This window comes from Equus asinus, chromosome 1 (assembly GCF_041296235.1).
Source record: "Equus asinus isolate D_3611 breed Donkey chromosome 1, EquAss-T2T_v2, whole genome shotgun sequence".
NCBI lineage: Eukaryota > Metazoa > Chordata > Mammalia > Perissodactyla > Equidae > Equus > Equus asinus.
The window spans coordinates 24,226,388-24,243,245 of NC_091790.1; the positions used below are offsets into that span (position 1 = coordinate 24,226,388).

At 50.7% G+C, this 16,858-nt stretch overlaps 1 long non-coding RNA gene across 1 annotated transcript; it reads left to right on the forward strand.

The window, feature by feature from the left end:
• Nucleotides 1–233: 233 nt before the first annotated feature.
• LOC139046093 (uncharacterized) lies at nt 234–15,222 on the forward strand. Its single transcript, XR_011505672.1, has 2 exons — nt 234–365; nt 7,652–15,222. It is a non-coding gene; the product is annotated as an uncharacterized lncRNA (long non-coding RNA).
• Nucleotides 15,223–16,858: the final 1,636 nt, after the last annotated feature.

The following is a 16,858-nucleotide window of genomic DNA, read 5'->3' on the forward strand; positions in this document are numbered from 1 at the left end:
TCTCTACCGTGATTTATGAACCAAATGTTTGTTGATTGACATGTGGATATTTTCCAACTTTTGCTATTATGAAAATGCTACGGTGAGTATCCTTGTACATAAATCTTTGCGAACTTGGGTGAATATTTCTTTGGACACACTCCCAGGAGTGAACGTGTCCTCTCCCAGCCCCACGCAGCCTGCCTGCTCCGCCCCTTCAGAGAAAGGAAGGGCGGGCAGCGTTCAGCCGGGCTTCAGAGGAAGCAAAGAGCTCGCTCTGGTCCAGGTCCACCGTAGCAGCCTGTGGGGCTGAGCTTCTGTTGTCCACAGGCCCACGTGCCTGGAGGGGAGGGAGAATGAGCTCACCAACAAACACTGCTCTCAGGGTAGGACGTTTTTACTTATTGTTTTTAAATTTTTACTCCTGTTTTTTCTTTCTTCTTTAAGATTGGCACTTGAGCTAACATCTGTTACAATCTTTTTTTTTTCTCTTCTCCCCAAAGCCCCCCCAGTACATAGTTGTATATTCTAGTTATAGATCCTTCTGGTTGTGCTATATGGGACGCTGCCTCAGCGTGGCCTGATGAGCAGTGCCATGTCTGCGCCCAGGATCGGAACCGGCAAAACCCTGGGCCACCGAAGCAGAGTGCATGCTGACTTAACTATCCTGCCATGGGGCCAGCCCCTAGGACATTTTTAAAGAGACATCAATCATAAAACTTACTCTTGGGGCCAGCCCGGTGGTATAGTGGTTAAGTTCCCACGCTCCGAGTTGGCAGCCCGGGGTTCACAGGTTCAGATCCTGGGAGTGGACCTACACATTTCTCATCAAGTTGTGCTGTGGCAGCGTCCCACATAAAAAATAGAGGAAGACTGGCACAGATGTTAGCTCAGCCACAATCTTCCTCAAGCAAAAAAGAGGAAGATTGGCAACAGATGTTAGGTCAGGGCCAATCTTCCTCACCAAAAAAACCCCCAAACCAAACCCAAACCAAAAGCTTACTTAAACAAAACTATTTGGGCTTAAAGCACCAGACAACATGTGTATACCTCAGTTAGCCATCCAAGGTGAACGCCCGGAATCACAGGCAACTCTGCTCTGCATGAAGTCATTAAGGAAACAGGACGATGGCGCCCTGCCACCTTCCACACACGGCTTCCAGTGGGGAGGGCGGAAGTTTCCCCTCAGGGATGTGGGGCGTGTTTCACTGGTGAGAGCTTCATCACGTCTTCCAGCCTTCTCATCCGCCCTGACCACCTTCTTGGTTCTGGCTCTGGAGAGCCCACCGGTCCTGCTGTCCCAGGAAAGAAAACGGAAAGGAAGGGAGGGGACGAATAAATATTTTTAAAGAAAATCAAGGAGAAGAGAGAAGAAGGGAAGAGGGGGGGGAAAGCGTGAGCTCTTTGCTTTCATGGGACTACTCTATAAGAAAGCAGATTTTTAAGGAACATTTCTTGAATGCTGTAATTCCCAAGGTTTAGCATTTGATAAAGTCATTCTGTTCCTTTTACTGGTCAATGACACTCAGGCATGGGACAAAATTGCCGTATCTTGTCTTTTTTCCTCATTTCTCTGTCCTCACCGTCTCTTTGCCTCCAGGCATCCGTTATTACGAGGGTAAGTCTGCAGCTGGTTGATCTTTTCCTTTGCAGACGTTCTGTTTCTTATGCCCAGGTGTCTGTTTTATCTAAGAATGTCTTCTCTTTCCTGGATTTCTTTGTATTCCTGCGTTCTACATGTTTTCTTAATGTCCATTTGTTCCTCTCTCTCTGTCTCCTTCTCCTTCCTTCCTTTTCTGATAAGAACATTCTATAGGTTCCTTACTGGATTATTTTCACTTATCGTTCACCTTTGAATAGAGAAGTTCTATTCTGGCCTCTTTACCCCCCAAGAATGTTATTGCTGATTCTCCGTGACTGGCTCCCATCCACCTGGACCACATTCGAATTGTCCCCTTAAATCATGACCCAGGGGCTGGATAGCATCCTTTGGAAGCTGTGTTTTTAGTCAGCACTTTGTGGGCATTTCTTGCAGGAGGGAGCTGAGTCCTGGCATTCCTCCCTCTAGGGCTTTCTGTTGGATCTCCTAAGTCCTGTTGTGGGAGTGTCATCAGGGGCTCTCCCTGGGTTTCAAGTTTCCCTCTAGGGTGGAAGGCTGGGTTATTTGGGCCCCACGGCACAGTTCTGTGCTTGGTGAGCTCCTATGTAGTGTTTCTGCTCAGTTCGCTCTTGTTCACTTCTGCAAACAGACTTGCAGATGACCATTTTCCATGTCTCCCAAGGAGTAGGGTGATAGCATTGCAGGAAAGACTTTGTGGGGGCCGGCTCCGTGGCCGAGCGGTTAAGGTCACATGCTCCACTTCAGCGGCCCCAGGTTCGCTGGTTCAGATCCAGGGTGTGGACCTATATACCGCTCATCAAGCCATACTGTGGCGGTGTCCCATATAGAAGAACTAGAATGACTTACAACTAAGATATACGACTATGCGTTGGGGCTTTGGGGAGGGAAAAAAAACACTTTGTGGCTTTAAGCTAATCAACTTGATGACCTCACGTTAGAAGACCATTCTAAGGAGATGACGTAGCTTAAAAAACAAATATACAAACTCAGATGTAGAGGCGACAGTAAGTAGACGTGAAGAGGATGGCCTCTCTCTGTATCCACATCTTACATTTGGAATAAGTCAACACTAGTTTCTTTGTAAGGACAAGAATATGAATCAATCTCATCAAGATGATTTCCGGCCAAGTGTACAGTGTGGCATTTGAAATCTGAGCTTTGACCTTCAGAGAGGTTGGCGTAAACTCAACGTAAGAAGGTGCAGATGCTCCAGTTGGATGCTTCATTTAAACTGAGAAGGCGGCTGCGTACACACGGGGCTTTTCAACAGCACATCACGACACTGCAAACACGGAAAGTCTATTTTGGGTCTTCAGATATATTCCTGGCTGGCGCAGATGGTGTGTTTTTATTACAGTCTCCCGTGAGCAGTGGGCAGGTCCCTGCGCGTGGGCTTGAATGAAAAGGAGGCACTAATAGAGGCTGGGAGGCCAGTGCCGCCTCAGCGCTGACAAGCCGTTTACCACCTAACAAGATGCATCAGGAAGCGTGGTGGGCGTGAGCAAGGAAGCAGAGCGCCCAGAGGCCCCCTCGTCGCTGCTTCTCTCTGCTGAGCCAGATGGCAAAAGAATTCATTGAAAATGGAACAAATCACCATCTTCAAACATCACAGGCAGTGATTTCCTATATAAAGCCTCTTGTTCACTGATTGACCCAGAAACTCTGATGGGTGGTTAAGGGATCAATGAAAGCCAGGTTTGCCAAAACGTCCCTCTCTGGTGACAGCAGAAATGGAGGCCATAGAGGATCCCACGGCTACATCCTTGAAGTTCTTGGGCAAAACGGTAGCCCACGATTCCACTAACAGAGAGAAAACTCCCAGAGCCTGCTGGTGACTTCTCCCGGGTACTGGCCTGTGGGGTCAGGAGCGGGGCGTACATGAGCGCACACTGCTGGGGGCACTCACTGCGAGGGCTCCGCCCCCTCCCTCGGGCCTCCTGGGGACTGTGCCGGGTCTTGGGTGACCCCAGGGGAAGTGTGGCCAGGAGAACCCAGACTCCATTTCTGTGTACATTGCTCACAAAATCAGAAGGCAATACCGCCTGCCTGTCACGATTTAGGAGACACGTCACGCTTAGATGTGGAGGGAGCAAGGGCCCCTGGCCCTCAGAAGCGCTGGCCTGAGCTCATGGGGTCTTGTCTAACTTGTCGTCTCACCCCGCTGTGAGGAGTCAGCTGGCTCGGGTGTGGGCACAGCACTGTCTCCCTGGAGCAGAGGAAAGTGGGATGTCAAGATGTGGCTTTATTACGTGTAAAATCCTCTCGTACGTGCGGTGAATTTACTAGCAGGGGCTGTCGTCCTCCTCTGTGCGGAGACACCTGTATCACTGTCATTAGCAATGGAGCCACAGGCCGCACCTGGTCCCCAGGTGAGAATGGCACCACCTCTGGTCCAGAGGCCTTCAGGGGGCTGGTTGGCGGGAGGCCATCCCCGGAGAGATGGAGGGGCTCTGTGGGGCTCCTGGGCCAATGAGGACAGGTCCTTCCGGAATAGACGATCTTCTCCATAATTCTCGGTTCACGAGAAAAGTGGAAAACAGCTTAACTTTTCTTTTATGAATGCTACCTGTCCTTGCATCATTCCTTTTAGGCAGCTATGTAACTGGCATCTTACAGCAAATGATGCAGGACTGTCACCTTCTGACAGAGCCCTGCTTTCTCCAGTGACCTCCCAGGTCACCCACTCTCACCCGGGACCTCACTGCTTCTTGATGACAACACCTGAAGCCTTTCCTCGTTCGTAGGGTTCTGTCCGGAACAGCTGTGATGTGATTGGAGCATCCGAGCTCCATCGTGTGAAGTGGATGTAAGTGGACGCGCTCAGCCATCACGGTGCACAATGCCCGGAAGAGAGGGGACCGAGCATCATCCACAGGTGACCTGGGCAGGTGTGGCCAGACAGGCAGCTTGGCGCACCTGCCAGGGAGCAACCTGCCTTCTCTGTAAGAGACAAGTATATTTCACGGCAGCCCAACTCCGGGCAGCCCAACTCTGGGGGTGGAACCAGTCATTCCTGCAGGGCTGCAGAAGCCAGGAGAGGAGACCCATGCTCATCTGATAGCAAAGTCTTGTCTGCTGACATCACCAGGTGGGGACCAACTCCACCATGACATACTCGAAGTCAGTACACAGCTCAGATGTGCTGTGGACCCACACAGACTCTTGTACTCAGATATGGAGACACACCTCTTTGCATGGACGCCAGGAAGGATAGGTACATACCAGGCTCCAGTGAGGGACCGCGTGATGAGGTGTTGGCTCCACACAGGCAGGACGATGCGGAGGGCATGGACCTCAGCAGAGCAAATTCATCTGGCTCTTTCTCCTGGAAACTCCCATGTCCTGAGTGGAGGGCTCCCTCGGGGTCTCCCCATGTGAGCATCTATGTGGCGTGTGCCCGGAGATTCAGTACAGAAAACAGCACCAAAAACACACCCACGGCGAAGCGGGCTTCTAGGCCAGAGCCCATCATCCCTAACAGCTGGAAACAGAAATTCGGGGGAGGCAGTGTCTCCAGGACACTCAGGGCCATTTCATTCTGAGCTCGATTTCCAGATTGCTGACTTGATTTTCTCAAAATCTTCCTGATTGTTCGAGCGCTAAAAAGCAACGACCTTATGCCTGCATCTGTTGCTTTTCCCAGTTCCTCTTTCTCTTTCTGGAAACTGAGCTCTTACCCACGAAGGCTTGGGGAGCCTGGCTGGCAGGCGGCCCGAAGTATCTGCCTTTCACTTTCTGAGTAAATCCTGCAGGGTGGCGGCGGGCTTCACTGACAGCCTCTCTGGACCCTGAGAAACAAGTACCTCTCACTGTGGCCTCCGGGCCACAAGGGGTGTGCTCTCCAGCCGAGCACATGAGCCACGCTGTTCTGCAGCATCCAGGCGGCTCTCTCCCTCAGCGGAGAGAGAAACTGCTTCACGCTTCATCACGAAACCCAGACCTCACACCACTGAAAAAAGAAGTGATTTCAGTAAAACCCAGCAAACTGCAGCAAAACGCTAAGAACAAGCAGGGCCTGCATGCATTTTCCATTTCTCTTCCTCCAGGAGCAGCGAGCACAGGGTTAGATGGTGGCTCGAGGTGGCCATTGTCTGCTCTCCTTCTGGAGATTCAAAGGACAGCTGTTCCTCCAGGTCTCACACGCACACTCACGCACTCTCACACACACACACAGTCTCACGGACGCACACTTGCATGCACAGACACGTGCATCCACCTGTGTGCACATCAATTCACGTTCGTGTGTGCACGCACTTGAATACACACAATCACGAGTGCACACACATGACTACATTAGTTATTTCCCAGACCAGTGAGTGACGTTTTTCCTGCTCTTGAAAATAAATGAAGTGAAGCTGTGTGGAGAATGCCTCTTTTCCGTGTCACATCAAATGGTCCTTCTGCCAAAGCCACAGGGCACAGGCTGTGGAGATGAGGCGGGAAGGCACCTCTGTGAGGCTGCTGGCCCTTCCTGGTCCCCCGTGTGGGACAGACGCTGGGGGGCACCCTGCTTGCTTCCTATGGCCTTCTCTGCCTTCCTGTCTTGACTCTCACCTCATCCAAACCTTCCTGGAGCCATGTCTTAGTCCAGTGGCAAAGATGGGCATTAGGGGCTTGCTGAGCAACGCATGTGTACTTATTAGCCCCAGTGCTGACCGTGGCCTCTAAGACATGGTTTCTGCTATCAAGAAAGCAAGATTCTTTCCAGGAGGCAAGACTTAAATAATCGTGGTGATTGCTTGAGCCTCTCACTCTTTCTCGAGCTCAGATTGGAGAATGGATCCACCTCTGACGTTACTACTTCAGAGGAAAGGAGAGGAGATTCTCTCGTTTCCAGGAGCTCCTGGGGCACCCACGAAGCCCGTTGCCACTTCTTCCCTACCTTATCCTCTCGAGAAGGCAGTGAGGAAGAAATCGTGGTCAGAGAGAAACACAAGATGGAATTTATCCCTAAGGTCAGGAGCGTTGGGGAAGTGTGCCCTTCAGGAAAACGTGATGGTGATGGGAAAAGCCAGAAAGTTAACAGAGAAAGTTACTGAGCACCCGGTATGCTGCCAGGTACAGCCTGGGAGAGGGGAAGACAGAGGGAAACATGAAGCAAAGTCTCCTCAGGAAAGTTAAAATCCAGTTTAAGAGACAAGCCATAACACATCGAAAAGTCAAACAATCAAAGAGACAATTTCTCAGAATCATAATGTGAGTGTTGTCACGTGTCCAGGGTTGATTGGCAGATGACGGACAGGGATGATAATGGCCATGGAGAGGGGCAGGTCAAGGCCACGCCATGACTTCGAGCCCTTTCCCCATCCTCCTGGACTCTGCCCTGGTGCTAAGCTTTACGATTCGGGCAGAGAGCACGGAGAAACTTCCCCGGCTGGTAGAACGAAATCGTAGTGGTTTCCATGTGCTGTCCTTGAGGTCTCACCGAGGAGCACGATGAACCACTCCATCCTTATCGCTGACGTTCATCCCACTGCCCTTCATCAGGCGGGCACACATTCCCTGAAAACAACGCTGCAGTCCATCTCTATGCCACGGCTGTCCCCATCCAGGGGGGTAAAGGGTTTGCTTTTCCTTTTTAAGATTGTCAAAGTACTGTTTTTCAGGTGTTTCTGCTTTTGCTGGGTGTGGGTCACTTCCCATCAGAACACTCCTGAAGATGGATAGACACGTTCTTGAGAGCCCCAAACAAGACATGTTTATTCCAAAGATAAGAGCGTGGACGTTGCTGACCGTGACGTTCCAACAGCAGCATGGTACACTCAAACAGAGGGGGCAGCTAGTCGAGTTTGGGGTTGAAGCGGGGTGTGACTCAGCACACACATCTTGAACTTTGCCCTGCTCTCATTGGCCGTGAGAATTGATCTTTACTCAGAGAGGAATGTGCCTGGGGGTGGCGGGACTTAGACTGGTGGAAAAACCAAACAGAACGGGATGCTCAACCGACCGACCCAACGGGGCTCTGGTCCCCCAGCCTGGGCTCCTGGGTGTCTCTCTCCCGGTTTTCTCACACACTCTACATGGTTGGTGATGTCCTCCCTTCTCCCTCAGTAGGTGCCACGCGTGCATACTCAGTTGTCAACCATGAATTCTTCACACTGCATCAAAGACTGAAGACCAAATTTACACTTCCAACTCAAGTGAGTTTGCGTGGATGGACACCCTCTAAAGATGAAAGGACGATGTGGATTCTTGTGTGTTTCATTGGGGGCAAAAGCGTTTCACGGTGTCCCCTTAGCACAGTAACACATCATTTTGGTTTTCCCTGGTCAGAAGCATCCTGTAGAGCTCCTGTTAACAGGAGCCCCTCCCTCAGGAGCACACTGATGGGGCCCCAGCGAGGATCTGCCCCAGGAAGCTGTTTCTTGGCGACGGGAGTCGGGGCTGAAGACCAGAGGGGCTCTTTGATGCTGGGTGGAATGCATGGCGGGTAGGAGAACTGGGGATGCTCTTCTGTGTATGTAACCATAGCAACAGATGTCCCTGCCCACGACGATGACCGGCTTCTGCCTGGAGCGAGGACACAGTACCGGGCACTGGAGAAACTTTCACAGGAAAGTTATCCGAGAGGGGAAAACCCACACGCCAACCACGGTGGACCTTGACCTCCGGGCCAAACAAGAAACAAGGCTCTTTTGTCCTCGAGCCCCTGGAAGTGGCTGAGCGAACACACTCCAATTGTGAGTTTGGTGCTGACTGACACAAATCCTTGCTGGGTTTAGATTGCAGCCAAAGAAGACGGAAATTCTCCGGATTTGGTCATCGTGAGTGGAACGGAAGGACAGTGGGCGGGCACTGCCAGCCTGCCGCACCCCTCATTCCGTCCTGACCTGGAGCAACTCCTCAGACAAAAACTCCCAAAGATGCTGAACTTGTTATCAGCCAATGAGATTTTTTTGAATGATCACTAAGTATTTTGTTCATCAACCCCATATTTCCAGAGTATCAAATAAAAAGAAATTCTTAAGAACTTTCCTTGTTCTAAACAACTTTGGAAGGCCTTGGCAGCTTTTGACTAAATGTGTTGTTGAAGGAGAATGATCATCCTACATCTTAAGTCTGTGGATCATTTCATCACCTAGAAACAAAGTGACGGCTAGCAAATCATCGAGGATATTTATCTTTAAGTCATGGCGCTGATTGCATAGAAGATGGAAGACCCATTTACTTTTCTCTCACCTTGAGCTGATCGCCAGCATTGTGACCTGTGCCTGAGCCACGGTTTGAGAAGTCCCGACAGGGTTGGATGGGGAAGGCTCTGCTGGCGTGTGGGAGATCCACATGGCTCCCTCCCCAGGCTCCCCTGGAGCACCTGGAGAGAAAGCCCTGTGTGCCCTAAAGACTTCAGGGAGAAGGAGCGTGCTCTGCGGTTGCCTAGCTAAAGCGTGGCTCGGCCACACAGGCTGGCCTGGGAGCAAGTCTGATTGACATCTGTGACTTGCTCTGTCTGTGGCTGAGTTGGTTCCACGCAGGGTAAGTATGTGGGCATCCTTGTGTCTCCCAGTCCTCTGGCTTACCGTTTCCTTTAGAAACCCAATAATTGGACCAAAGCCCCAGTCTTTTGTGCTGTGGGAAATCTAATGTGCTTTTGAGTGTTTCTGAGGATTTCTGTGTTTTAGGGGCAATGGGAGGGAGGAGCAAAAGAGGCTGCTGTTCGGGAGCAGAAGGAGGCTCCCGTTCTTCTAGATGCTTCCATGACCAAAACTCCAGCTTCCAGGGACTTCTCAGTTCTGGGTCCCCCTGGGCCAGTAGGCCCCATGTTCCTCTGTGTCACATATGGACATTGGTGTTTCCTTTGCCCCAAAGCATCCCTAACACAGAGCTGAGACGTGCAACAGATGCTCAGAGAGATGTGGAGACTTCTCCAGCACCGGGCAGAGAACAACTTCAAACTGCTGGTTTAGCATCACTTTACTTACTGTCCCCTCAGCATTTCTGCTACCAGGGTCATTCTATTTCCCCCTGATGGTCACCCCACCTCTCTCCACGCCTTCGCCCACCTCCCCGTCCTCACTCTGCGCTTCTGACTCAAACTTTCCTCAGATCCCTGGGGGCTCCATCCTGCATCCTCACATAGAGGAGTTTTTCATGACCCAGAACTGCTTCCCGAATAAAAGTGCCACATCCCTTGAGCTGCACCACCAGAAGCACTGAGACCAGCTGGAGGTCGACGTCACAGCTTTTCTTCAGAACGTTCCCTCGTCCTTAGACGCTCTCCCGCTCCGATCCTCCAGACAAGCCCCGAACAGTGATTTCTTTTTCCTGCCATTTCTGTTATATCAGCTTAGGTTGCTGTGAAGTCAAGGATTCGAATAGACTGAGTTTCAAGCGCTGGCAGGTCCCCTGTGCCCTGTCTCCCAACCAAGACTGGGCCAGGTTTCTTGTGGGCCCCCTAGGCATCTGCCCAGGTATCCCCCAATGCAGCTGACCCGGCTGAGAACATGGTGGTCAAGAGACATGGCCCTCAACAGTCACAGCTCTGACCTGGTTAATCGAACTAGGACTTTGCCCACTGAGGTCCAGAAAAGCCATCCATTCATTGCAAAATCATTAGTTAGCGCTGACATGTTAGGAGTAGAGCAAAGACTGGCTGAAGTCATGATGCCTCCTAGAGGGATTATAAGATACTCAAGTGTGGACTCATCTCTCCCTCACTGTGTGAAATGTAGTGTTCTTCCAGAATGCTCGCCAGACGGTCATGGTGCAGCTTCACCAAATCGTTCCGTTCAGGTCCCCAGCCCATTGATGCTGATCCTTGAGACTGCTGTTTCTGCTTCTGTCTGGGGATTACCTGCTTCTCCAATAGACAGCCTCTCCGGAACAAACGCCCATGGAACTCTCCCCTTCTTCCTGGGAGAAGAATGGCACGTATGTCCCCCAAGGAGGGCGCTGACTTACCCGCCAGGCTACTGGGCCACATGGTGGCCTCACTGATCTGCTGGGGCTTCTTCAGCATTCCGGTGGACACATCTGGAGATGCCGGCTCTGGTGTTTAAATGAGTCATGGATCAGAGGAGGATAAAGCAGAGGAACTGGGCTGCTGCTGGACCCTGGACAGGAGCGGAGTCCCCTCCATTTGGAGGATGTAGAGAGAAGAGAGAGGACAAGGGCCTGGGCTGCTAGCTACGTCGGCCCCCATAACTCTCCTCACGCAGAAGGTGTGGGACACCAGCAGCATCCCTTGCATGGTGTTTGTGACCCCTGGACAGACGGTGGGTATTTAGGTCACCAAGAATGATTGCTGGGTTATTCAGTTGGCATCTCCCGGGACCATCCTACGCCGAGGGGCCGCTGAGAGCTGAGCGTTAGTGTCTGGTTATGGGCTAAACAAATGGTACGTTGGAAAATGAAGTGTGGGAGACCGACAGAGTGTTCCACGGGGACTCAGGGAACTGCAGGCAGAATTCTAACAAAGGCCTTTCTAGTCCTTGCTGAATGGAAGAATAAGGAACTTCCAGCTGAACCTGAGGTTTGCCTCACTGGGTCACCAGCAGGTGGGGGCTGATCAGGTTTAAGGTATATTTATACTGAGCCACTGGAGGTGGCAATTCACTGTTGAACACGCTCTGCTGGTCTATACACCTTAGACCACAAAACCCTCTGTCCTGTGGAATAGTCTCTTTTCCATGCTTCTTAGCAGGGAGGTAATTAAAGATTGTGGAAAAAGGTTAATTTATAGGAAAACAGTCTTTTTTTTTTGGTGAGGAAGATTGGCCCTAACAGCCATTGCCAATCCTTCTCTTTTTGCTTGAGGGAGATTGTCCCTGAGCTAACATCTGTGCCCATCTTCCTGCGTTTTGTATGTGGGACGCTGCCACAGCATGGCTTGATGAGTGGTGTGTAGGTCCGCGCCCGGGATCCGAACCTGCAAACCCCAGGCCACCAAAGCAGTGTGTGCGAACTTAATCGCGTACGCCAATAGTCTTGTAGTCCAAGTGCACTTTTTCACATGCTAATTTTAACATAATCCCTTTACAGGGACTCTCAGAAAGGTCCAGGCTTCTTGCCAAGGAGTGTGATGGCCTTTGTGACCCTGCAGGCACTTCCTGCTTCATTTCAAAACACATTCAGTCATTTTATCCAGAATAATCCACAGCGTATGTATTCACAGAGTGGTGTCCAAAGATGAGTTTTTCTTAATCTCCCAAAGCAATGACACAAAGAAGCATCAGCCCTGGGGTTTTTAGCTGGAAACAGGAAACCCAAGCGGTGATGCATTCAGTAGGAAAATTCCTCCGGCCTTGTCACCTGCAGGACTCTGCAAAGCCTTTGCAGCATCCTCTTTACTTTTGAGTCCGAGGGGGCCAAGGAGGGGGCAGACCCTGCATTTTCTGTTCTTTTTGACATTCCCTCAAAGCTATCTTCCTTCTAGAGGGTGTGGATTCCAAGCCACCATTGGATCTTGCTGGGTTTGCATCCTCTCTGGTCCCTGACCTGCAGGAGGTCGATATCTGTGCAGCCTCCTGGCCACAGCCCCCTCTCCTGGAGCCCCAGCGTGCCGGACAGATGGACAGACGGAGGCCCGATCCCCCGAGTTGGGCAGCCACAGACACCATCTGCCTGGGCCTTGGGCCTCTGGGGGCGAGGGCGAGGCTGTGGAGGGGAGCCCAGCAGGGCTGGGACAAGCAATAAATATTCCGAGGGGCTCCCTGATTCATATGCTAAGGGTATGGAATTAGGCTTTAATTGATGTGAGAGGAAAGTGGTGCAGCTGCCTGGGGCAGCGCTGTGGGATGCCTGTCCAGCATGAATAGCTGTTTAAAAATAATCCCCCAGGGAAAGGCAGCCCTGGCTGGGCTTCAGTCCCCAAAAGCTGGGAGGAGTGGACAGGCCGGGGCTGGGATAGAGAGCAGCGGGGTGATAGAAGGATCCGGCCGGCCCAGGCAGAACCCTGATTCCCAAACCTGCCGCCCACATGAGCCTCGGTGTTCTCGTTTGTGCAACCGGAATTAAGTAGCCCCTGGCCTGTTGCTGAGCACACCTGAACATGCTGTGCAGGTCCTCGCGTGGACTCGGGACGCGTAGACATGGGATGTGTGGACCTTGGATGTGTGGACCCGGGATGCGGCATTCCACACGTGGTACCCGTTATTACTGCGCTGTGGGCTCTTTCTGGGGAGAAGGGAGCAGAGGAAAGTCCGTACTTCGGACTCTTGTGGGAACTGAAAATGTTGGCTGTGTGCGATGATACTCCCTTCACTGCCTCCTCTCAGCCCCTGAGGTTCTTGAAGTTTCCCTGAGCCCCTACTCCTTTCCCCCACATCTCTACCTGCTGCTGGTGGGGGGAGGGGAGGCCTTGCAGGAGGGAGCATCAAGAGGGGGATGAGGGAAGAAGCAGGTGCTTAGAAAGGATAAATTTGCTGCTTCTCTCCTGGAGCTCCCAGAAGAAGGAACCAGAACACCCTTTATGCAGGCTCTTCCCAGTTCCAGCACTGCTTGGGGGCGGGCCAGGCTGCGTCAAATTAATCTACTGTCTTTATAGACATGATGTCAGGGGACATGTGCAGGGCCAGCTCCAGGCTCAACCAGGAGACGCAGCGAAAGAGATTTTGATGAGGAAGGCTATGCCTTCTGTGTGCGTGCACACAAGTGTGTGCCTGTGTAAGTCTAGAAATTGATGTTCATAAGTAGGTGACGTAATTTGGTTTACCAAACCTGGAATAAGCAGGTTTTCTGACTTGGATTAGAATTTCTCTGTAATCTAGGAAAAGTCTGCTGAATACCATAGTGAAAAGCCACATTTGCTAGGGTTTCATGAAAGGAAAGTTAAAGAAACTATTCTGAGAGATGAGGATGGTAACCTCAGGGCCGGGAGCAAGATGGAAAGCTTTGCGTCCAGCCTGCAGGATGGGGTTGCCGTGGGGCGCTGCTGTAGGCTATTTTTTTGCAGCATTTACACAGCTTGAACACTTAGAAAAATTCTCTTAGCTTCCTGAGCCACATCCTACCAATAAAACAAATGACACGTAAATCAATTTAAGGAATCAGTTTCAGCTAGAGGAGGATGCAGTAGGGACGTGATTCCATTTTCCCATCACGTTCGTCAGTGAGAATCCCCCTTGGCTGTCCCTGGCTGTCCCTTGATACTCCTGGTCACAGAATCTTACACAGGGGCTGTTTGTTTATACGCAAAAATCGGGGCTGAACTAAACAGGCCCCCTGTACACGGAGTTGGAAGGGAACGCTAGCGAGCATCTTAGGGATGTGCGTGCGCCTGCACACGGAACGCGATGATTCCCACGTTGCTGGGTTACAGAGACAGACAGAATCCAGCAGGACTCCGCCCTGCACATGGGCGCCCTGTGAATTCATTGGCCTGCCGTTCTGGGCCAAGCCGATGCTTCTGCGCGACAGCCCCTGGGTGGGGGCTGGCCTTTGTGTTTCCGCCTTGGTGAGCAGGCAGGCGGCTCTTTGTGCTGTTGCTGGTTCACTGAAGTCAGAGGCATTCAGTGGCTGTGAGTGAGCTGGCCGGTGGGGACGTGAAGATGAATAAATTGTGGGGGTGAGGGCATCACGTGGCAACCAGGGTTCCTGGGTCAGGAGAGCCTGCCTTTTGTTCCAAACCAGCTGCTTCTCCTGAAGGAGGAAGTGGCCTGGAGGCTTTTTGGGAGCCTCACCTGGGTTTTGGAAGATGCACTGGCCTGTGTCGAGGGCCACATTGCCACGTTTTAAATAATGTCCTTTATGTCGATGTTGCATAGAGCACATGGTAAATCTGTAGTGAGTGGTAACTGCATGGCCAAGGTTGGTGCAATGAAAAGATTTAGAGCTGGAAGCTCGTTGACTATGGTCTAAGTTAATAAAAGCCCATCCATTGGCATAGGAGGTCCCCTCGTTAGAGGTCATTTCAAGGTCCTGACTGGCAGCAGCAACAGGATTAGATCCCAGGCTCAGAGTTCCCACCCAGTGTCCCACAGCTGCTTCCTGCTCATTTCTAGTGGAGGTAAAGTGGTGAGAAATGGGGCAAAGCTCACAGGCCCGCCATCATTGCTGCAGCTGGAACATTAGAGACACGGATTTACGTGGGCAAATAACAGCTCAAGCGTGCTGATCAGAGGGTTGAAATCAGCACGGTCCATCCAGGAGGCGCACAGTGGGTGTTCTCTATGGACAAAGCGTGGTGTTGGAAACGCGTTCCAGTCCTCAAGGGGCGAGGACACAGGCACACAAGCAAACCCCCACAGCAATGATCTACAAGGGTCCTATGTGCTCTGGAGGAAGCAAATGGGGTGCCGTGAGAGAGGCGATGGCTCCGTCTACAGCAGAGTCTCAGCTCAGACTGAAGTCATCTGGGGAGCTTTTCAAACATCCCAGTTCCCATTTAGTAGGACTCTCCTGGAAGTGGGCCCTGAGCACCAGCATTTTTTTATTGATGATTGCTAGGTGGTTCCAGCATGTGGCCAAGTTGGAGAACCATTGCTCTAGAGAAATGTCGTTGGATAGAACCTTTGACTTCCTGTTCAATGGTATAATTCACTGCATTTTCTCATCTATAAGATGCCACTTGAGATAAAACACAGCACTGACTTAATCATCATTTTTCAGGAAAAAAAAAAAACCGCTAGCCATGTTGTATGTGAGATGCACCCTTTCCCCAGAAACATTAAAATATGAAAAAGTACATGTAAGAATCAAGGAAATATGGTATTTGAATAAAGAGGAATAATACACTCTTTTCAAATTGAGGTATATCTTCGAGGCAGAGTGAATACTTGAATGACAAATCAAGATACGACAGACTCTGAAGACTGGAACCAAGATGAAATTAAGCAGGGGTGGGAACAGAGAAGTTCAGAAAATAAAATGCGCAGGGCACAATACAATGAAGCAGCAAGATCTGGGATGTTAGCAGATTGCAACGCAGAATGACTTCGTCCTGTAATAATAACAGCTAATCTTTGCAGAGTGTTTACTGTGAACCAAGACTTTATAAGTGTTATACACTTGTGTGTGTATGTATAATAAAAAAAAATATTGAACACACAGACACACGTGCACACACACACACACGTAACTCATTTAATTCTCCCAGACGAGTGAACTCAGGGTTGGGGAAATTAAGTCACTTGCTAGAGATTTCACTGTGGGTTTTGAACTCAGGCAATCTGATTCCGCAGGCTGCCCTGGAGCATTAAAAAGCACTGCTTAAGGGGCCAGCCCTGTAGCATAGTGGTGAAGTTCCGCGCACTCCCCTTTGGTGGCCCAGATTCACAGGTTTGGATCCCACGTGCAGACCTAAATCACTCATCAGCCATGCTGTGGTGGTGACCCACATACAACGTGGAGGAAGATTGGCAACAGATGTTAGCTCAGGGCTAATCTCCTTCAGGAAAAAAAGAAAATACTGCTTACTACTAACAAAAGCTTAGCTTTCTTCCGGAGAAATATAAGGTCAAAACTTCTACAGCAATCATACTACATCCGGAATGTCATACAGAATCCTTGTCATGGCCTTTCTGAGTAGTGGTTCTTGAAAACCATGGACCCCGTGAGGTCAGGCTCCCCAGGAAAATGTCCATAAGCAAATGTGCGCAATAGCTGACCTAGGGTTTGCTGCCTTCTCGAAGTCAGCCGTGTACCCAGTTCATAACCTCGTTTTAGAAGAACGTCGCTGACCTCAATTTCATCCTCAGGGGCTGGCCAGGCTGATAAAGATTCTGACCCAACTTCTTAGAAGAAAAGGAGAGGGCGTTTTTGGTGTTCAGCTTGGAGAAGGAAGAGAAAGGCTATGTGAGAGATCTCAGAACGCTTCCCCAATATTTCCAAAGTTATCATATGAAAGAAAGAGCAGTTACAGTCTGTGGTGACCGAGATGGCAGAGCTAGCAAGGATCAAGAAGTAGAAATTATAGGGAAATTTCACCCTCACAGGAAGGATTAACTTTTCCCCAGTTACAGTGGCCTCCAAATGGATAAATCGATTGTGAAGGACAGGAATTTCTCCTAAACCCTAAATCTCCTAAATCTGCACAAAGTCAGACAGAAGCTCCCCAGGGAGGGGACTCCAGTGAAGGGAACCAGAATGGGTCCTCTTCTAGAATGGGTCCTCGTCTCTGGGAGCTTTCTTTAGATCATCATTGTAAGCAAAACGAAGACAGGGACCTTGGCTATGTCATGCACCGCTGTATACCCAGAGCCCAATAAATTACCCCCAAATGAATGAATGAATGGAAAACACCCATTACGCAGGCATGACAGTGTTGGCTAAGAGCAGGGTGCTGGATCCAGGCAAGCCTGAGCTTGAATTCAGCCCCACCGA